Raw genomic sequence first — 23,694 nt, 5'->3', positions numbered from 1 at the left:
GAAGTTCAAATAAATATTTGTGTTGTTGTCACAACAGAGTCTCTGTATACAGATTCTTAATTATTATTTCTTCTGTTATTTGTTTGTGATTTAATCTCATTAATCAATTAGTATATCCTTTGTAGCCTTTCCAACTATTTTAATTATTATTAAAATGTAAATGCTATATGAGCCACGTCTTCTTCATAGAAAGTAAAACCAAGAACAAATGCTTTCAGTATTAAACATTATCAGCATACCATTAGGTCCACGTCCATATATGTTTGGATATCATCCAAATGAAAAATCTGCTTTCAGTCATTTATTAAGTGGTGCTGTACATTAATCAACTGAAGCTACCTCTACATTCTCAAATATTGACAGATATTTAAATGGCGATTGTTTCACCTGTCCTCGTTACTGATGTTACTTAGTTTTTAATTTCTTAAAATATGGCATATTATTTTATGTATTTGATGTAACTTAGTTAAGCTGTGTAGCTGAGTTAAGCTAAAGAATAACATTTCAAAATGGTTAGTACATTACCTTCATCTGGAGGCTGAGATGAAGAAAGTGATTTGAGACTGTAATAGAAAGTGAAAATACTTTTGTGGAAACTTAAGTCTTCAGCTTCTTTCAGTACAGAGATAAACTCTGGTGAGAAATGTAGAGAGTGGATGTAATCAGTATAATTTACGGTTTTATTGGAGGAAGAGAGAAGGTAAGAGATGGTGAGAGACTCAGATCCTGCTGTGTCTCTGGCTATTACAGAGAATTAGCAATACTTATATGTTCATCTAAACAAAGGAAGGGCAAGGTTCCACAGTGCCATAGAGTTGTTTTTCATTTGAGATGGCCACTAGGTGTTAATCAAGTCCCCCTATCTTGTCTATCCGGTCACTTACGACACATGCATGGAAGCAATGACACATTCCAAGGTTCCCACACAACTATACTTATCTAAAAGAATATACAAAGGATATATAAGATTATATAGGTTATTAGTAAAATTCTATTACACTACCAACAGGACTACACTGACTGACGATGTTACAGTTATACCATATTTATAGCGCACTGTAGTTACAATGCTCATTAAGGCTCTCAGCTTTAATGTGAGGGTATTCACATCCATATACACAGTCCCTTAATTCAAATGTTTATTTTTCGTAGTGTTAAGAATCTCAGAGAAATGTAACAAAATAGCAAAGAAGGAAAATATTACATATTGTTTAGGCTGTGATTCACCTGCTTCCATGTTGCCTACACAATAGAAAAGCCAACGGTCATCAGTCCAGGGGATTAATGGAAACCAAACAAACTGAAAAACACATCAAAATTATATTAAATATTGGTAAGTATGAAGATTGAGAGACAAGTGTGTCAGACAGCTCTTTAATTGCAGTGTTATATCTGTCATGTCCTGTCCCCTTCAAATAAACTCTATAATTCTCCATTTGTCCTGCAGATGTACTCATGTACTCCTGCAGAGTATTATCATAAAAGAGGCTCGAGACAGAGGTCAACATGGAAAGTTTTTTTCTATTTATTACCTCCCGGTGAGACACTATACAATTTAACAAGCTCCTGCTCCAGGCATTTAACAGGGCTAGTCTAATTACAGGAGACATCATCTAATAAAACACTTAATATTTACATCACAACAGGACCATATAAACCAAAAACAATTTATTTATTTTTTTTAATTTTCTTTCATATTATTTAAAAAAAAATAAAAATGCAACACATTACATCTGGGGGTAATGGGAGTCTTTGGGAGTCCTGTAAAATGATTTCTCCTTTGCTTGTCCCCAACTATTCTAGCATCCTGGTGCAGAACAGCTGTCGACCATTTTTGGATGTAACTGGTACAAGGACAAGTTAGTTAGTTGCTCGCAGTTGTCAACCGAAGAGTAATTTGAAAAGCATGCTTACCTGCCAGTACGACGCTGTTGTGATTGCCAGTGTAGGATGACATCAGCTACTGTGACATCTCGTCATTCGTCATAAGGTCATGTTTTGTTGTTCTTCTTTCTTGTGTCTTGTTTCATGTTGTATTGTGAAAACTTACCTCTCCTCTCGTTTCAGACCACTTCACTTCCTGCCTGTGTTTTCATGCCAGTTTTGATTGTCTGCCCCATAGACATATATAGATAGACGCGACATTGAGCGCTGCCGTCTACTAGAGCGGCGTGCCTACAGAGCGGCCATCTTGGAACAGGGCCACTCGCTCCTACAGTGCATTACATCTATGGAGGAATGGGGTTTCTACACAATAAAAGTGATCATAAATCGCTCAGTTGAAGTCCGGCATCTTTTCTTTACAATCCTGTCAGAAGCTAGTCTTCTGATAACATTAAGTAAAAATTTGTATTTGGGTAGTAAAACCATATTTTTATCATAGCTACATGTGTGACGTTTTTAAAAGTTCAATACGTTTTGAAATCGGTCCAAAATTCAGCGAATAATTCTACTTTGAGATTGAGGAGTACCTCTTTCCTTCATATGTTCATGCACCGCTGCCTCTGCGAGCCCTGTACCAAGATGGCGGCGCTTTAGGCACGTCCCTCCACAGTCAATAGGCGCGTTCGACTTCATGCAGATCTGAGCAGATCTGACTTGACGTGATGCATGCTGGGTAGAACAAGTTCATTTTAACCAATCATATTCGAGATCTATGAGCATGACAACCCAGGATGCATCACGTCAAGTCAGACTCAGACAGATCTGCATCAAGTCGAACGCGCCTAATGTCGCGTCTATCTATATATGTCTATGGTCTGCCCCGCTCTCATTGGTTGCACCTGTTCCTCATTATCAGTACCCCTCTTGTGTATATAGTGTGTGTTACTCCTCCTCTCCTCGGTTTTTGGATTTTTGGCCGTTACTGACAACTGCCCTTGCCTCTTCCTTTGGACTTGTTTGCCTTTATGGACTGCCTATGGACTGAACCACTTTTCTGGAAGTAAACTGTGTTTATTGGAAACCCAAAACTGTTTGTTTGAGTCGTGCATTTGACTCCTGATTTTGTGAAGCCCCAGTCTTAACAGCTACCGGAGCTCTATAAAACATGGGATGTCCGTGAACCAGAACATTAGTGGTTCGATCCCTGGTGCATAGACCACATGATGAAGTGTCCTTGAGCAAGACATTGGACCCCAAGTTGCTCCTAGTGCTTGGCAATACTGTGTGAATGTGTGTGCATTTGTGTAAATGAGTGTGTAGATGTATCATTGTGACTGAAAAGCGCTTAGTGTACCGACAGGTAAACAGGCGCTGTATAAATACAAGATCATATCGTTATCTGTGTGTCTCGTTTTTGCAAAAAGCTCACTAATTACATCTTACTGTATTTGTCATAATGTTGTGTTTGGGTACCTTTACTTACTTCCTGTCTTTGTCTTTTCCCACCCCTGTGATTACACTCACCTGTCTTTGTCCTGTCATTAGTCTCACCTGTGCCTTGTTAGCATCAGTGTATATATAGCCTTGTCTTGTCACTTGTCAAGCTGTCTGTAGATCCATCTGGCTGTTTTCTCTGCTCCTGTGTAACTTGTTTTTGCTTCAGAATACCCTCCTTGTCTTTTGATTGAATTTCACCTTTTGTCAGACTTGTGTTTCTGGATTTAACCTGCTTAACTCTGCAGTGCCTTTTGTTCCATATTTTTGTCAGTCATTGTTTACTTTGAGTTGCTCATCCTGCCTCTCCGGACTGTGTGTCATTGCTGCGTATTATTGTCACGACCCGGCTCAAAGGAAGGACAAACTGTGACCACATGGGAATCTTTTAATTAAAGTCAAGTATTGTATTGTATTGAATGAACACATGTTGGTGTTTCCTAAAAGAACAAAGCATCTTGATTTGTGTCTATACTCCAAGGGAACACACTGGACAAAAAGTTGGTCTAAAAGATTATTTATTGATCTAAGTAAAGTGAATGCACACAATCTTTTCAAAGGTTAATTATAAGTGTGATTAGTTATTCTTGGATTACATGCACTAATAAACAAATGATAGATTCTGTACGATGAAATCTTTTAAATCTCTACCTGCTATCACTTGGGCTTGAGCATATACCAGTCAGGCATAACATTATGACCACCTTCTTAATCTTGTGTAGGTCCCTTTATGCCTTCATGTTTCTTGAGTTGTTCCTGAACCATTTTCGTGTGTGTGTCTGTATCAGGCTGCATCCTGATGGGGATAGCTTCCTGTTGACAAGGAGTGTCATTGCTTTGGGTTGGGAGTGCCTGAGATGGTCAATGTTATTTACTTCTGCTGTCAGTGGTCATAATGTTGTGGCTGAACAGTGTATACTAGCTGTCAATGGGAAAGAGGCACACTACACCCTTGACAGTTCCCCAGTCCACACAGGGCAAACACAGAGAAAAACTACGATCACTTTAAAATCTCTTATTAATCTAATACACATGTCTTTGGGAGTAGGCACCTAGACAAACTCATGCAGGTACAAGGAGAATATGCACAGTTCACACACAAAGGGCCCAGACAGCCAGCGGATTGAAACTCAGAGCTGTGAGGTGACAGTCTAGACCACAGCACCACAGAGCTGCTTAATATGATTAAAATGTTGGTTGGGTTGGTGGTGTCAGTTGGCTGATGGACCACCTGCAGGTCTCCGATCCCCAGAGTTGATGAAGGAATAACTCACTTTCTAGAGTCCTTCACCACTCTTAGATTATCTTGAGTTGGTGTTTGATAACATGACAATAACTTTCAAAAGGCATTTAAAGCAAAATTAACATAGTATAATATATATTATTAAAAATCCTATTCTTGTAGATTATTTTAATTAATGTCTGTCATGATTACCCATTACCAACCATAAAACAACAATATACAGCTCATGACTTGGATTATAGTTTATATCAGATATAACACAATAATTAAACTAACATACAAGCAGTATACGATTCTAAGTGCCTCCCTTCCTACTATTAATGGATGAATAGTTATCAGTGATATTCACCTATCAGACTTATTAACCAGTTGAATGGTTTAAAAGGCGGCTTAACTAAAGTTTATAAACACTGACTAATCCCAAAACCACAACCCAATACCTATACACTAAAAGAAAGTCATGACTAGAAATCAGTTTAATTTTAGATCTTAAAATTAAAGAGGACATAGGATGAAAGTCTCCCTTTTGAGCTTTTTCTACATTTAGTAGGGTGTGTGGCATGTCTACCAGCTCAGAAAAGCTAATAAAAATCTATACAGTCTGTTTGTTATGAGTGGTCTGAGAATGAAAATGTGTCATTCAGCGGGCCGTTTCAAATTTTACTAATTTGTGACGTAACTAGATCGCTCTGCCCTATCAGATATCCCCCTCCTTCCGTGCACACTGGTAGCGACCTAGTGAAGCGAAGCCACATTTCGTTTCAGCAAGCACCGGACACACATCAGGCACATCAGTCCTGGCAGGTAAGCTGCTCTGTGCTCGGCTATAAAGGCTCAGAAGCAAAAACTTGCGGGTGTGTTCCAAACACTTTACCCCGAGGCAAAACTACCCATGTCCACCAGGGTCCTGTGTGGGCGTGTCTCCTGGAGGAGAGGGCGGGGTTACAAGAGCTAATTCTCAGGAGGGGGGTGGGCAGGCAAAACGGCTTGCTGTGAAAAGGGCTGTTTCTGGCCTGGTTAGTAGGGGCCTGTTTAATACATTCATTGAGATTTTTTAACCAAACAGAGATTCCATCAAGTCATGAAAAGAAATCTATCAACGTGTGGAAATGGACATCTGATGTCACATTTAAATTGTTTATCAAGAAGGCCTGTGCTCACATTTTCTTGTAGTGGCCACGAGATGGCGGTATGTTCAGTTAGTGATCCAGTAATGCAATCTTCATGATTCATATCCAGAGGTCTCTTGATGATGATCCGGCAGGTGGAAGATCTCTGTAGTTTTTGTTATACTTGTTCACCAATCTCAGGTGACGATACACTGTAAAGATGACAGAAATACACTCTGGTCAACTGCTCACTGTAAAGCAAAGTATGCAGTGTAGCCTTTTTTTTTTTTTTTTAGATATACTGTAAATACAATTGACTTGATTAATTAATCCAAACACAGACATGTTTGAGTTACATCTCTTAAATACTGGTATCTATCTAAAGATACTGGGGGCAGAGGGCAACACCAGTGATACTTGCACTTCTTGGTGCATTGTTTTCTGTTGACATTCCCACGTCCCACGACCTCGAGCTAGAACATTAACACATGATGCACTTTTAAAATGCGTCTCTTTTTCTATATTAAATATTTCAATATCACAAGCACTCATATAGACGGGAAAGTTGTGGTTTAATTTAGTATCATATTAAATGTGATGTTACCTTTTCATCATAGGAGGTTGGAGACCTGGTTCCTGTTGGGGTCATTTTGATTATCATATCCCTTGTTGTGGATCCATGTAGTAATGGTGTTAAGATGGGCTGTTGTCATGACACCCTTTCCTTGAAGAGAGTTGAACCATGTCTGTACCATCTTTGTACTGTGTTGCTGAAAACTGCTTTCAAAAACGACAAGTCTGGATTTACTCATGTTGTTGTTCTGAAAGTTCTTGAAGTCGTTTTTAAGCTTGAATCTCGGCATTGAACCGAGGATCGTCAGTTTGAAGGTGCCCACAACATCATCATTGCTTATGGCGGTAGCTAAATGTGATCTGAAGTCTTTTGATTTTGTACTGGGAAACTCTTGATGTATTTCTTTAGGGACATAAACAGCTGGAAGTTCACGGCCATGATATTTGTGCACATTATTTATCAGATTGTTATCCAGAGGAGAAGACTTTGTTCCCACTTCAAGCATGGCTTCTGTTAATCTGCTATTCTGGTTCTTCTTTCTAGCTTCCAGTATACTTTTGACTGGTGGCTGGTGATCTGCATTGATGAACTGTCCAACTCCTGGATTTTTAATTGCATATTTTTGCCATTCTTTGTATGATGTCACTTTTCCAGTCTCTTTCTTGAGTATCGTTTTGTCTTCTTTGATGATCTTTTTTATTCCTGCTCCTTCTGCCATGTACCAGTCTCCTCCCCTGATGCTTTCAGTAAGCTCTTTCTGCTTAAAGAAAGACTCCCATTTAGCTGGGTTTCTGAGGAGGGTCTCTGCCTCCACAGATCGGAGTCGGTCTGCTTCCAAAACAATCTGTTCTTCACTGGCCTGTGGTTTCATGCCTCGTGCCAAAGCATGAAATAGGCAGCCCTTGTCCTTACTTTCAATGCTCACTGTCTGGTTGTTGATGCGTACATCATAATGTCCATCAGGGTATTGGTCACTCTTTGGTCTGTAGATCAGTGTCACAGTTTGGCTAGCAGGTTGGGTGCTTGGGCTCACCTCCTGCATTTTGGTAAGTCTGCCATGACTATCCTCTGTTAGGATGACAACCTTAGTGCCACTAGCTTCTGACAAGACTCTGATGTCGAGGATTGAACCTGCAGTCGTGGATTTCTTGATGTTTTCAGCATGTAACTTTGAGCGTTCACCTGTCTCTCCTGAATTTGGTTTTATTGTCATGTGTGCGATGTAGCTGTTAATCTGTCCAGCTCTGAGTTTTTCCTCTGTTCTGTCACTTTTTAAGACATTTCTGACTTTCTGGCTGATGAAGCCATTTAGTTTGTTTTGAGCATAAGAAACAATGTGAGTGGAGAACTTCTGGTGGAACACTTCTACCAAAGCATCAGCCAATAAATCGCTGATGGTGTTGGCTAATTCCTGGTTGAATTCTTTCAGCATATTAGTGTCTGAGGCAGAGAGTGTATTTACATCCACTTTCTCTGAAAAACCTTCTTGTTTTTTAAATTTATTCAGCTCTTCATGAAGGTTTGAGAAAAACTTGTTAGAGAGGGTTGTCACTGCATGGATGGCTTCTCCTGCTAGTACCACCAAGTGGGTAACTTGAATAGCTGTCAGAATTGCTTTGACCTTTCCATTTGTGGTACTTGACCTTGCACTGTCCATCACTGTGAAGATGGATGAGTTAAGCTTTTTCTGCCAGCCGAGGTCTGCGTAGAATGGCTGTAAAGTAGTGCTGCTTAACTCTTTGAAAATGTCCAACAGTTGAGTCTTTCTTTTCTCGTCCTGCAGGAGGTCATGGAGTTGCTCTTTATCTTCAAGGTGTGAGAGGATAATAGAGTCTACTAATGAAGCCATGGGCTCTTTTCCCATTGTGGATTTCACCTCATCAGTAATTCCGTCTTTCACCTTGTCTTTGATGCTGTTCAGTATTTCTGTCAGTATTTTCTCTTCTGCCTTTCCTATTCCATACATAATGACTTTCTCAACTACTTTTTTAGCAGTGACTTTTACTGCATTCTTCATATTCGCCTTTGTGACAACGCTGAAGCCCTCTTTAACCTTATTAGAGAGAATCTTTGGCAATGATTTCACCTGTTTGAAGAATCGTTTAATTAATATTTTAGAAGCTTTGAATCCCTTCGCAATCAGCTTTCCAACTCCAAATGCAATAAGAGATACACCAATAGAAATGGCCTTCTCTATAGCCCATGATTTCCAGCTGAATTCTCCTGTCACCATGGACTCTATGCCAGTGATGCAGTCTGATATTCCTTCAGAGATGAGTCCCATGCCGACTTGAGCCAATGTACCAAACGTAAATGCAGTGAGCAATGCTCCTGCAATAATTTGTAAAATTCCGAGAAGGAACACCAGCAAAGCTTCCCATGGGAAACGAGGTTCCTCTTCCACAGAAAATACATATTTCAGACCTTGGCAGTAGAGGTTGTAGGCTTCCACCTGGAGATCTTCTTCAGAACTTGACACCAGGGAGAAAATTGGTGATTTTTTAGCCACTGCATCCCTCCCCCTTTCCTTTATTTCATCTATCTTTTGGATCGCCTCACTAATGTTTTTGTCAAAGTAACTGAGCATGCTGCCCTTTGTTGTTAGCTGTTTTTCAAGACTGGATGGGTTACTATTGCCTGATGCTGCAGAGGACATTTTTACAAACTGAAGACAGAGCACAGATTCCTCACTGAGATACTTAAGAGACTCCTGGGCCTTCATTAGGTCATCTTTGGCCTTAGTGAGGTAATCTGCTTCCTGCTTCTTTATAGTGCAGTAGGCATGGTTGTAGAAGGCTATGGCTGCCCAACTTTCATCTTGTTTCATGGCCTTTTCAAATAGCCTGGTGCTGATGTCCCATTTTTTGTCATTCAGCGCAATATTTCCAAATTTGATGTAGTGATAAATGCTAGAACACGGTGAAGTCTGACTTTGACACTGAGTTTTTGCAGATACAATATCAGCCTTCAAACTCTTTTCCAATTCATTTCTCTTCAGCTGCTCAATTTTTTCTGAATTAATTTGCAACCATATCCCCCAGAACTCATTCATGATCCCAACCACTGCTCTTCTCTCATCTCCATCTGTGTTCTTATAAATATCTTGAAGAGTTCTGCAGTATTCAGAAAACAGGTCTTCCCTCAGTTTCATCTCAGCAACATCGTTCATCATGTCATTATTCTTTTCTGCTGCAAGTCTATCCCTTCTGCTCTTAGCTTCCTCCAGAGATGACACAGTGCTGAAAGACTGCTGCAGATGTTCAATGGACATGATAACTTGAGCAGATCCTGGTTTACCTTTGCGAGCGGTCCGACCAAAAGCCTGGAGTTCCACTCTTGTGTTCTCAGAAAGAAATGAGAGGATCACAAATAATCCTCCATTATTGTTCACCTCTTTGGACACTTTTATGTCTGTGCCACGCCCAGCAAGGTTTGTGGCAACAATGACATCTCCAGGAAGCAGGTCCTTATCCATTTTGCTCAAACTGTCTTTGTCACTGCGGCAGTAAAGAATGATTTGACCTGGGATGCTGCTTTTCAGCTCTTCATAGATCTCTTTGGCTTTGTTGATAGTTTCACAGATTACCAGGGCGGCTCTTCCACCTCTGTATGAGTTTGGGCAAATCTGAGCCATAACCACACGTTTAATTTCAGATTTCCACTCTTCAGCTGAGGTCTTCAGAGTACCTTTGATCTCAAACAACTTTTTCCGGTTGAAAGTTGGCATTTTACAAACAGAAAGATTTGGATACAGGTCCTGCAAAAAGAGAATCTCTGTTTTGCTCCCAAGTGTCCCTGTTGTTCCATACATTTTTCCATCATACTTTTCAAAGAAGGAGATGTTAGAAATGTAATTTGTCACTGTTGAAATTGTGCTCAGTTTGATTTGGTGTTTAATCTCAACAAACTGCTGCAGACCATCGCCCCATTTCTTATTCAGTTCTACAATACCAGTGGAACTGAAATCCACTGGACAGACATTGTCATTTTCAATAATATATTCTCGTCCTTGCCGCAGCTGCTTTGCCAGAAAGGCATTCTGAACCCACACTGACACTTTGCTCTCTATCAGATTCTTTAGAAATCCAGGAACGCTGATTTTGTCTTTAACGTTTGCACACGGGGTGTACTGAATCTTCTCTGAGATTATTTCAGCAATGGGCTTGATAAGAAGTTCTTCTGAATCATAGAGAGCGCAACACAAGCCTTCCTCCAAGACAAGAAATGTAAGCTCTGGAATATCCTGGTTGTTGTACGGGCTGCTCTTTCTCAGACAGAGCAATCCCTTGTCATCAAAAGTGTAAACAGTGAAACCATAGGGGACATATTGCTCAAGTTCTTGGAAAAAATCTACCACTGCATCCTGACTCACAGATTTCAGTTTTGTAAGAAGTTCATCATTTTCACTTTTGAGGATATCCTCTGTAAATCCTTTTGGCACAGTGTTGGATTCTTCAGCAATGAGTAAAATGTCCGTTGGATCCTTTATTTCACTTTCGTCTGTGTCCATTGAGTCAAAGATGGCCTTGAAGAATGAAGCAGGAGGACCCTGTACAAATGTCTGGTGTCCTGTAGACAGAAAACCATACTGGCTGACATGGCCCCAGATCATAGCCAGAATAACATTCAGGTGCTGCATGGAGACCATGGGGCTAGACAGGTAGGTCAGCTGCACTCCCTGATCCAGCAGCAGTGAGTCCACTTCATCGATTATGATGCACTGATAGCTGCGATCAGGCCTCACATCCTTCATCTCAAATATCTGGCGAAGGTGATCTGCAGCGAAGGCTTCAATAGTTCCATAGACCACATCCTTGTTGTAGCATTCCTGTCGATCCTTATCTTCAGTTTTATTTGTGTTTGTGTCAACTGTGATTCCAAAATTCTTGTAGAATTGGGTCCATTCTTCTGCATCCCTTTGACATAACACAGAAGAGCTGGACACTACGTCTACTTTTTCACCCCTAAGCACACGCAGAACTGCAAACATTGCTATGACACAAGACTTTCCTTCTCCAGTGCCCATCTCCAGGAGTTTACCAGTGTCAGACAAGGCCAAGAGGCACCAGCTTATCATCTGAGTAGCTCTGGGCCACCACTTCCCTTCAGCCTTGTGCAGGTTTACAGCATTGCATAAGACTGCCAGGATCTCCTGAAGGTCTTCTGTGTCCGTGCTGTGACTCAGATTCTTTGCTCGTTGTACATCTTTGTGTTTTTTGATTTCACCAGTTTTGATCAGGTCTGTTACATGAGTTACTATATTGTATGATTTTGTCAATGTCTGTTCATCAATGTCTTTCATCTGCCGTATTTCATCAAAAAGAGTGTCAGTGTTTTTTATTTCTTCATCTCTCAGGCTCTTTTCTAAATGCTGGATCAGATTCTTACTTCCACATGAATTTAAGAGGTTGAGGAGAGATTGATGATTCTCATCTGTCCATTTAGAGGAAACCTGGTATGTTGCCATCAAATGTAAAATCTTCATGATGGAAATGCAGCTCTTGTCATAATGGTGGTCATTTAGAGCTCCAAGCAGGTTCAAGGCCTCTGGTGCTGACCAAAGTCTTTGTGCTACAAGACTTGAAACCATCTGGAGGAGATCTTTGGTTTGTTCTTTTGAGTCCTGGAATTTCTCCACACAGGCAAATAAAATCTCCAAACACCATTTGCCTGCAGGAGAAGTCGTATTTCTCTCTGCTTCTGTTTCTCCATCAAGAAATATCAAGAGATTCTCAAGAAAGGTCAGAATAAAGATCTGGTTAGAAGGCAGGTCATTTCCATTAATTTTCTTTGAGATGGAGATGATTTTATTGCCAGTGTTTGTGTCTTTGTTTGGGTTGGTGTTGAGCACCTGAAAAATGGCCTTAATGAACCTGCACCTCAGTTCCACAGGTTCATTGTGAAATTTACTCAGGAGGTTTTGTAAGACCTCTGCAGCAAACACCAGGGAATCATTGTCCTTGAGCCTTGAAAGTTTCATATTGTGGGAAGCACTGAGATTTTTTTCTTCAATGAGAAATCCACGACTAAGCTGGGTCTTCCCTGTTTCCATCACCTCTATGCCATGTAGAATGTAGTCAGAAACAAAGTCATCCATAGTACCATACACAATGTCTGCTTCATAGACCTCCTTGTATGAGGCATTAGTTTTCTTCATGTTTGTGTTGACAGACATTTCAAGGTACTTGTAGAAGTCAGACCATTCCTTTGTTTGCTCCTGTGAGTGAACATCAGAGCTCAGCACAATGTTTATCTTGTTTCCCATGAAGACTTGTGATGCTGCAAACATGGTTGTGACACATCGGTTTGTGTCAATACCGACCACTTGTAGCACTCCACTCTTCTCAGTCAGCATCAATGCACACCACTGCAGCATCTGCCTCACTGTAGGCCACCAGCCTTTTGTGTCAAAAACTGCTTTGCAGAGCTGAGACAGTAGGCTCTGAATCTGGCCTTCATTCAGTGTTACACATTTAAAGGACTCTTTCAGAAATGATGAATCTTTTGGTGCTTTTTCTGAATATTGCAGGACACCAATGGTAATGTTTTTTATCATATCAATCAAGGAATCATTCAAATTCCATAACACTTTTAATTCTTCCAGAGCTACATCTAGACTGCTATTATCTTTCTCTCTGAGAATCTCTTGGAAATCCTGATAGAATTTCTCAGCGCCATCAAAGTCAAGGGTCTGAATGAGAGAGCGTCCAGATTCATCTTTCCACTCAGGTGATATGTCATACACCTGGACCAATGTAAGGATTTTGTTTATTGGACCATCCTCTCTGTATTTCTGTGACAGTGCTTGTAGCAGATTCAGGGCCTCTGTTGGGGTCCATTGGTTTGTTTGTACGAGTTTGAGGAGCATTTCAGTGGATGCTGAGTAGGTTTCTTTTCCATTCAGATGTGTGAGTATGGATAAAAGGAGTTTCAAGCACTGGATTTCCATCTTTAAAATGAAAACAGAGACTCTTCCAACTGCTTCCTGCAATGATGATGTGAGGATGCTCAGGAATTCTATAAGAAAGAGTTGCTCAGAGGAAAGCTCATCTTCAGCCCATTGTTTGGCTATGAGGACTGCATCAGTGTCAGAGCTACCGTCATTGAAAAGGTGCACCAGAGTCAGATACAGAGCTTGAGTCAACAGGAAACTCTGACAAACATCACTTGCTGATTGGTTGATTGACTCCACCAGGGACTGCAGGTGATTAGAGATGGTTTCTTGGGAACTTCCCTCAGATCTCTCCAGGGACATCGAGCACAGCTCTGTGATGAACACCTGAGTGTGCTGCAGTGTGTAGAGAGATGGGATGGCACTAATCCATTCATCAAACAGAAGTTTGTCCAAGGCTGAGAGGATTTCTGTCAGTTGATCACCTGTCAGCTGAGTGAGACTGAGATTTTGAAGTGGGATGCTGCATTTCAAAGAGAGGATCTCTAGAAGCTCATCACTGTCTGATTCATCACTATCTTTAAACTCATCCAAATGTTTTATTAGAACATCTTGCTTATATTCATATTCTTCTGAAAAGTTGCTGCTCACTTGTTTCTCATACTGTTGTTTGGCTCGTTGCTGTGATTCTTGTAGTCTTTGATTTAGTTTTTCTTGTCTCTCCTCCTCTCTCTTCCTTTCCTCTTCTCTTCTCTTCTCCTCCTCTTCTCTTCTCCTTTCCTCCTCTCTCCTCTTCCTCTCCTCTTCTCTCTTCATTTCCTCCTGATCCCTGATTGGCTTGTTAAAGCAGTATTCACACTCATACAACTCGTTATACCCAACTGGTCTGTAGTATTCACCTCCATTGAACACATGTACTTTCCGCCCATGAACAACACTTTGCCATAAATCACCCCAGGACCTGCATGGAGGTAGGACTTTATGACACTTGCAGCATCTCAGTCTGTCGCCCATGTTACTTTCTTTTGGTAAATTGTTCCCCATCTTTGATTAAGTGGTGTTTTGCAACCTGTGATAAAAATATAAATTAGAATGACTACATAATATAATCTAAGCATCATATCAAGACATGCCACAATGTTGGTTAATGTCGTATAAAACTAGAAACATAAATCCGGTCTTAATCAACACATGTTTACACAAAATATTAAGTAAAAGTTAACAATTGCTAAAATAATAACACACAATCCCTTCAGGCATTGAATCAAAAGAAAAATGTGAATTAGGGTAATGAATTCATTGTTTATTATTCCCATAAATGCCAGAGTGGCATATGGACTTTCCAGAGTTTTTAGTTTTTGATTTCTGCCTATTGCTGAAGTCGTTACCACCACTGTTTTCTGTACTCGGCCTAATGACAATGCCCATATTTGCAATCAATATATAGCCAATTCTGTTGTGAGTCTGGCTGTGATGTCAATCAAAAGTTTACCCCATGACACACTTTAAGCAACTTAATTGCAAAATAGAGCCAAATTAAGAAAAGGGGAAAGGGGAAACAAAGTTCATTGATAAATAAATACATTTAAAAATAATAGAATTCTAATTCCTGTTCAAACTTAATATAAATTTGCTTTGTGTTTGAAAGTTCGTACTGCTAGGAGAGTAACTTTCTATACAGTACATACACTGCCTGGCCAAAAAAAAAAAAGTCGCCACCTGGATTTTACTAAGCAAATATGTTTGAGCCTCCCATTGGTTAATTACTGCGTGGATGATTATCTTTCTATTGGCAACAAATTATTTAACCCCAGCTGATGCAATGAGTGGCTTTTCATTTCTTGAACAACCATCTCAAAAGACACATTCCAGGGTTGTGGGACTGGCCACCACACAGTCCAGACCATACCATCATCAGTACAAGATCTTGGTGAAAAATTAATGCAACACTAGATGAAAATAAATCCTGTGACACTGCAGAACCTTAACAAAACAATGCCACAGCAACTATGTGCTGTAATTATTGAGAGTATGAGACCCTTTTTGTTGGTGGCGACGAGTATTAGGGATGTATTTATTTAATGAGTCAATGTGACGGAAGATTATTTGATTCGGCCGTGGTTCAGTATAATGAAAATCAGGGTATGATTACAAATTTCTGATTAAATAATTCTCTAAACTGTTTTCAATAAATAAATAAATAAACATTATTGATATAAAAATTATGTTAAGTTTTGTTATAGGTATTTTTTATGTCGTCTTTAGACAAAATAGTAATCAGAACTTTTGTCACTTTAGACCAGTCAAGCCTATATAACAGTAATTTAAATCCAGGTGTGCGATTCTACATATCCCTTTCCCGAGCTGGATATCAGCCTGCTGTGCTGATGCTTAATCATTTATGAGGTTGGATCAGGCATTACAGATAGATAAAAGAAGTAGCAAACTCAAGAAGGATTCATTCCAGGAACTACATTTATGGACAACTTTAGTTTGCTAAATGCTAATCTATTATACACTTTACTGCCCACTATTTAAATATGTGTCAATAAAAAGTCAGCAGAGGGCAATAACCTCATAACATGCAAAACCGCAACTTGAAACACAGCAATTCTACATATCTGTTTCCAGATTTGTATGTCAGCATACCTCTAATATATAAGACTGCATCATAAATTACAGACAGATAAAACCCCTTTCTTTAGCTGTGGAAAAAGCATTTATTTTCTAAAACTTATTTTCTAAAACTTCAAATTAAAGTGCAATAAACACAGATGTTCAAAAGCAGTACAATGCCTGAACACACATTCCTGAGATAAGTTGCCTGCCAGTGCATTCATGAGGACAGTACTCATAACTACTGTTATAGTAATTCAGGTACAAGCATAATCACACAGCGAGTGCAGTGGTACTGGCCAGGTAAACACAGAGCGACAGAGAGCCGGGGATCCGGAAGTAAATGCAAGCGCTTCGGGAAACAGTGTAGAAATTAGCAAAAACTGGACATCCAAGCTGAGACATCTGGTATTTCTGAATGCCAGCCTACACTAAAGACATTTATCTGAAGTGTCGTTTGGCCTGCATTAATTTGTTTTGCTTGCTGTGGCTCAGTTGTTCATTTAAAGCTTAGATTAAAATGTTAGACTCAATAGTAACTTTTTTGGTAACGAAAAAATGCATAAAAATAAGTTTATGAAAACAGCGAATGAAAAATTGCTTTCCAATACACAAACCATTGATAATTACTAAATTAGGATACAATAGAAGGCTCCAAGTGAAACTAAATGAAGATCCATTTGGGAGCCATAAGAGCCGGCTCATCTAAAGGAGCCGAGCCAAAAGAGCTGAACCTTTGAAAAGAGCCATATTTTACATCACACAAATTAGGTGGGAAGAATGCACTATTTGAATGCACATCAACCTGCTGTTAGTTTTTGTTTTGCACTACATGAAGTTATTGCCATCTGCTGAATTTTTACTGACACATATTTAAACAGTGGGCAGTAAAGTGAATAATAGATTAGCATTTGGCAAACTAAAGTTACCCATAAATGTAGTTCCTGGAATCAATACTTTTTGTGTATGGTACCTCTTTTATCTATCTGTAATGTCTGATCCAACCTTATAAAAGATCAAGGACAGCACAGGCTGATATCTCACTGGGGATATCAGAATTGGATATGTGCTAGGAGAGCAGTGTTGCTACAGAGTGCTACCTGGATTCAAATTTCTGCTACATATATAGACTTAATTAAATTGGTCTAAAGTGAGAAAATTCTGATTACTATTTTGTCTAAAGACGACAGTCTTTAAAAATAGTAATCAGAATGTTGCAAAATAGTAAGTTGCAGTTTGACTAAAAATAATAATTAAAAGTTGACAAAAATGCAGTGACTTTTTGTCGACTGATACTAGACTAGACCAAAATGACTAAAATGTGACTAAGGCTAATAAGCATTTTTACTCCATCCTCCAAAATTATCATAGAGTTAAATTACCACCTTTCTTACTCTGTTTCAGTATAAACTGGAATCAGTATTTTCAACATTACAGTCATGAAGGGGGATTTAGTGCAGGGTTGTTACATTAGAATGCCTCCATTTTCACTTTTGTGCCATTTTATCAAGTGAATGAGTATCCACTTGTGGTAATATAAACATACAAACTATTTCACTCCTGACAAGCAATCACTTCATTTAAGGGTGGAGTGTAGATATCTCAACAGGTGTGCAGTTATCTAACTTGAATGTTTACAGAATTTGACAAATACTTCAACCACAGATCCAAAAAGTTTAAAGAATAGATCCGTGGTGACCCATTTGTGAATGTCCTGCCAAATAGTCTATGCAGGTCAGGAAGAACCAATCCTCTGACATAATATGCACTGTTAATTTTGCTTCTATTTCCATTGTCATAGTTCTGCTATAGGAGATTTCTGCAATATATATCAATAAAAATAAAACTGAGAAATAGAGTGGGCATAACATGCTTTAAGTTTCACCGTCTTCAATTAAGGCCACAATGCCACTGTCAAGCTGCACATGTAATAATACATAATATATTACAAAATATTAGACATTTATTGAGATAATTTGTTCCCACATCTAATCTGAACTCAACTGAGTACCTTTACCCAATGCAAGATTTTGAGAGAACAGGTTTCTGCTTACCGTTATCCTAGTTTTGCCGGCAGTGATGTGGTCTGTATCATCTGAGGCTCTGAGATCAGGGTCCGTGGTCCCACTGTTAGGTGTCTAGATGATGTTGATGGGGACATCTCTTTTACTACATCTAATCTAAGTTACATGGAGTACTTAAACAGAGTATGAATACTTCAAATCAAAGCAATAGTTACCAAAAGAGGGTTTAGTCTACCATTAGACTTACCTGAGCCTCCACAGAGTCTGCAATAAGCTGAGTTGTTCATGAGAGCAACTGAAAACTTATGCGTGTGCACAAACTCTTATAGTATGGACAGTCCACCCCATGTGCGTCAACTTCTTCTGCTTTTCCTTATTTGCCCATGTTACAGGTGCTGTCCATTTTGTTGTTATCCTTAATCCTGGGTAATATTATCTTCCTGCTTTGCAAGTCAGCTGCCCTGATGCAGTTTCTAATCTTGCTGTTTTGCAAGTCTTTAGGCTTTAAGATAATGAAGTCACATTCTATAGAAGATAGTTAAATTATTTTCCATTATCAGTGGAAATGGATATGGATACTGCTAGATCACTGAATAGAGAAGTCCAGTGGTGATGATAGCTGTATGGCCGAGATGGTGTTGTGAAAGGTGAACCTAAATGACACCCAGTAAACACAAAACAACCTGTATTGAAAATATATACCCTGTATTGAAAGTATGTATCTACTAAAAGGTATACTAAACATGTGTAGTGTAGGCTTATGTAGTATTGTATGAAATGCTTAAAATCAGAACAGAGAAGCAGAGAGGGGTGTGAAGGTCTGGAGGATCCCTGCACCAACACAACAAACTGATTGTCAACTGTACAGGTAATATCTCAAGGCAATTCCCTGGTTGTTATTCAGTGTCTGAAACTCTTTTCACGAGCACTTCTTGCAAGAATAAAACAATGTAGATAGCTTGTGAATTCTCAGTTTTATTAAATAACAATTTCCATAATAATAACAATAAAATTTTACTTGTATAGCACTTTTTTTTTTAAACTTTAATTTTTATTTGAGTTTTTTTCAATTAAATATAGTAATACATACCCACAGTACGACGGAGTATTAGGGCCACATTAAGAAAAAATAAATAAATCACAAACTTCGAGAATAAAGTCGTAACTTATGAGAATAAAGTCGTTATTTATGAGAATAAAGTCGTAATTTATGAGAATAAAGTCGTTATTTATGAGAATAAAGTCGTAATTTATGAGAATAAAGTCGTTATTTATGAGAATAAAGTCGTAATTTTATGAGGAAAAAAGTCATATATTACGGGAATAAAGTCGTTATTTATGAGAATAAAGTCGTTATTTATGAGAATAAAGTCGTCATTTATGAGAATAAAGTCATATATTACGAGAATAAAGTCGTTATTTATGAGAATAAAGTCGTAATTTTATGAGGAAAAAGTAATATATTACAAGAATAAAGTCGTTATTTATGAGAATAAAGTCATATATTACGAGAATAAAGTCGTTATTTATGAGAATAAAGTCATATATTACGAGAATAAAGTCGTTATTTATGAGAATAAAGTCGTTATTTATGAGAATAAAGTCGTTATTTGTGAGAATAAAGTCATAATATTCTAACCTGTTGTTTTAGAGGAAGACAGTTGGTAAAATGAGGGCCATGGAGGATTTTGTGGAGTTGTACTTTAGGATAGGTTTCACAAACAAGGAGATATTTCATCTTTTGGCACATCAGCATCACATCATTATAAGTATTAGGACTTTAAAAAGAATATGCAAGAAAATGCATCTTTTCCGGAGAAAGAACCAGACAGACTTGGAGGAAGTCGCTGCTTTTGTGGAGGGGGAAATGGCTGGAACTGGTCAACTGCAGGGTTATCGGTGGATGCATCAGCGGGCCATTCAGAGGGGTTTCGTGGTGTCTCAAGAAACAATCCGACTGATAATTAAGATTCTGGATCCAGAGGGAGTCGAGCTCCGGCGAGCAGAGGCCCCAACGCCTTATGGCACATGGATTCTTATGATAAACTAAAGCCCTATGGCATTGCTATTAACGGCTGCATTGACGGATTTAGTCATGACTTTATTCTCATTAATTACGACTTTATTCTCATAAATAACGACTTTATTCTCGTAAGTTACGACTTTATTCTCAAAGTTTGTGATTTTTTTTTTCCTTAATGTGGCCCTAATACTCCGTCGTACCACAAAAAACAAACAAACATAAAAATAAAAAAATAAGAAAACATTAACATTCCATTAACAGCTTACAGGTCATTCCATTCAGTCACAATGCAACAATTCTATCCTGTTCAGATGTCATTACTAGTGGTATCATCCTCACCCCTTCTGTAATAATTCCACTTCTCCCATTTCCTTTCAAACTGTTCCTCCCTCATTCTCAAAGTATGTGTGAACCTCTCCATGTCATAAATCTCCTCCACTATGCTTAGCCACTGTTCCCCTAGTTGGGGGGTCTACCTTATACCAGGCCCTTGTAATTGCCTTCCTACTAGCCACCAATAATACTTTCAGCAGGTATTCATCTCCTCCTTGCACCTCTTCTTGTGAAATGTTCCCCAGATATAATACCAGACAAGTCTTTGGTATCTCATATCCCAGTATCTCCCTCAGCACACTCCACACTCCCTCCCAATATCCCTCCATCTTTTGACATTTCCAAAACACATGAGTATGGTCTGCATCCGCTTGACCACACAACCTCCAACATGATTTCTGATCTGTTGCGTATCTCCCACCTTTGGTGTTATAAAAAACCTTATAATGTTCTTCCACCCAAATTCTCGCCATACCCTCGAACTAGTGGCTGAGTGCTGAACCTTGCACACATTATACCAATTATCTTCTGTTATTTCTTCTCCAAGCTCTTTTTCCCATTTTTCTTTAACATAGACAGTTGAATTACTCCCACTGGCACCCAGAGCTTGGTATAGAGCTGAGATTACTCTACATTTTCTCTCTTCATATGCATTTATCATTATTTTAATAATCATATTCTGTTCTTTGGATACTTCTAACTTTATTTCTTTTAAATAATAATCCCTCACCTGAAAATATCGAAAAAGTTTGTTTGCCTCCAAATCAAATTTCTCCCTTAAAGCCTGAAAACTCTGCATGTCCCCCCTCTCAACTAGTGTACATATTGCTGTAATACCCCTATGTGCCCATCTCTCAAAGCCCCAATCACTAATTCCCGGTTTGAATCTCTTGTCATGGGTTATCCACCTCAGAATCTTTGCTTCAGTCTGTAGTCCATATTTTCTCACTACCAAATACCAAATCCTCATTGTGAATTTAACTATTGGGTCCAGCAATCCCTCTTCTCTCTTGAACAATTCCCTATCGGTTATTAATATTTGTACTGGGCTAGCCTCTACCTTCATTTCTATATCCTTCCATCTAGCTATATATTCTCTATTACACCAGCAAGTCACAGCCCTGAGCTGTGCAGCATAGAAATAATCTTGCAGTTTCGGTACTGCCATGCCCCCTTTGTCCTTGGGGAGCTGCATGGTGCTATATCAAATCCTTGGCCTCCTACCCCCCCAAATGAACCTAGATATCCATCTATCCCACTCTCAACTGTTTCTGTGGTATCATTACTGGCAGAGTTTGGAACAGGTACAGTAGCCTCGGTAATACATTCATCTTAATTATTTCTATCCTTGAACTAAGATCCAATTGTAGTACTGACCATCTTCCTATATCCCGTCTGAGTTCCTGATTAATCTGAATGTAGTTTGCAGTATATAACTTCCCCACTCCCCGTGTGATGTTCACTCCCAAATACCTAATTGTTTTTGAATTCCACTTAATGTTGTATTTCTTTTCTAGCTCTGGTGTAGGGGTATAGTTCATGGCCAAGATCTGTGTTTTAGTAACATTAAGTTTGTATCCTGAGTAATATCCATACTCGTCCATTAGGTTCATCAGTGCATGGAAGGACTCACTGGGTCGTTCCAAGTAGGCTACCACATCATCTGCGAATAGCCCTATCTTATGTTCTCTACCGTTCACCTCCACCCCTTTGATGTCCTGGTTCTGCCTAATCGCCTGTGCCAATGGCTCTATGAATATCGCAAAAAGAGTTGGAGAGAGACTACACCCCTGTCTAGTAGACCTTCCCAAACAAAAAGGGTCTGTGAGACTACCATTCACCTTGACCCTAGCAATCGGTTCTTGATATAACGCCTTGATACATTGGACAGATTCCTCATTGAGGCCAAATCTCTCTAACACTTTATATAAGTAAGTCCAATTGACACTGTCAAAGGCTTTCTCTGCGTCTACACTAACTAAAATTGCAATTTTCTTCGTTCGTTGAGTCTTTTCTACATTGTATATCATCCTCCTAATATTGTCTTGTGTCTGTCTGCCTTTAATAAAACCGGTCTGGTCTTCGTCTATAATATCAGTCATGAATGTCTCGAGTCTTTTGGAGATTATTGAGGTGTACATCTTGTAGTCTACATTTAGTACTGATATTGGTCTATAGCTGCTACAATGCTGTTTATCCTTGCCCTCTTTAGGTATAATTGTGATAATGGCCTCCCTCCATGAAGGAGGGATTTTCCCTTCTTTAATTGTATGTCTAAATGAGGCCAACAGTACTGGGGTTAACTCTTGTCTAAAGGTTTTATAGAATTCTGAGGGGAATCCATCACTGCCAGGAGATTTATTGTTCTTCATCCTAAAGTCATAACAAAGTATATCCACTTCTTTTAACCTGAGGTCTGGGATCCCAGGAGAACTTTGTCTGATTGGTGGTTGTGATGTTGTCAAAATTAGATTTGCACATGTGAAATCATGATAACATCAACATACAAAAGCACGAGCACTATAAATAAGACAAATATGACTTAACTGTTTTGCATGGTAAATGAGATATGAGCATGTGGAACAGTGCTTCACCTAAATGTTTCCTAAAAAGGAAAACAGTGGTTTAACAACCTGTGAACAGTTAATGCAAGAGTACACAATATCATCAGACCTTTTATGTTTAATATGAGATCAAGAATGAACATAAAAGTTTATGGCATGTGTCACTTAGTAGACCTAGACAGTCTGCAGTATGCAGCCATGTTCTGCTAATGTGCTCGTGTTTTTGTATTTGATAAACAAAGAAGATAACTATAGGAATTATTATAAAACAATTAATAGTTCATTTATGTTCACTGCCACATGGCCACGGTACAGTAGCTGTGTTTTTAGCTGATCTGCCACCTAGAATAACTTTTGCTTGGTATTATTAATGTCTCTCTGTGTTATGTTATAAGATATTTAGCTTTATTCAGACATTTATTCTAATGTTACCAGCATAGCATTTTTCTTTTGTGGTATAATGTCACAACACGGACAGGTGCCACTTCCAGAAATTCTCTCACGATACAGCCATTGTCAGGCGTGTATCTCAGGGAAACGACATGGAGTACCTGGAGGTCATCACCAACTTTGTGGACTGGTGTGCTCTAAACCACCTGCACATCAACGCCAGCAAGACAAAGGAGGTGGTGATCGACTTCAGTAGGAAACCACATCCAACTGCACCGGTAAACAATCAGGGCTTGGACATCGAGGTCGTGGAGGATCACAAGTACCTGGGTGTTCACCTTAACAATAAACTGGACTGGACACATAACAGACGCCCTGTACAAGAAGGGCCAAAGCCGTCTCCACCTGCTTAGATAACTGAGGTCCTTTGGAGTGTGCAGGACGCTGCTCAGGACTTTTTATGACTGTGGTGGCTTCTGCCATCCTATATGCAGTGGTCTGCTGGAGCAGTGGAAGCTCAGAGAGGGACAGGAAGAGACTGAACAAGC

General features: G+C 39.2%; 1 pseudogene across 1 annotated transcript; it reads right to left on the bottom strand.

The window, feature by feature from the left end:
* Positions 1-9,002: 9,002 nt before the first annotated feature.
* On the bottom strand, positions 9,003-11,621 carry LOC311489177 (protein translocase subunit SecA-like; annotated as a pseudogene). Its single transcript has one exon. The product of its transcript is annotated as a protein translocase subunit SecA-like (transcript).
* Positions 11,622-23,694: the final 12,073 nt, after the last annotated feature.

The sequence above is a fragment of the Chelon labrosus genome (genome assembly GCF_963514085.1).
Source record: "Chelon labrosus genome assembly, chromosome: 6".
NCBI lineage: Eukaryota > Metazoa > Chordata > Actinopteri > Mugiliformes > Mugilidae > Chelon > Chelon labrosus.
The sequence above is the reverse complement of the archived record's forward strand: the minus strand, read 5'-3'. Positions and strand labels throughout refer to the sequence as shown.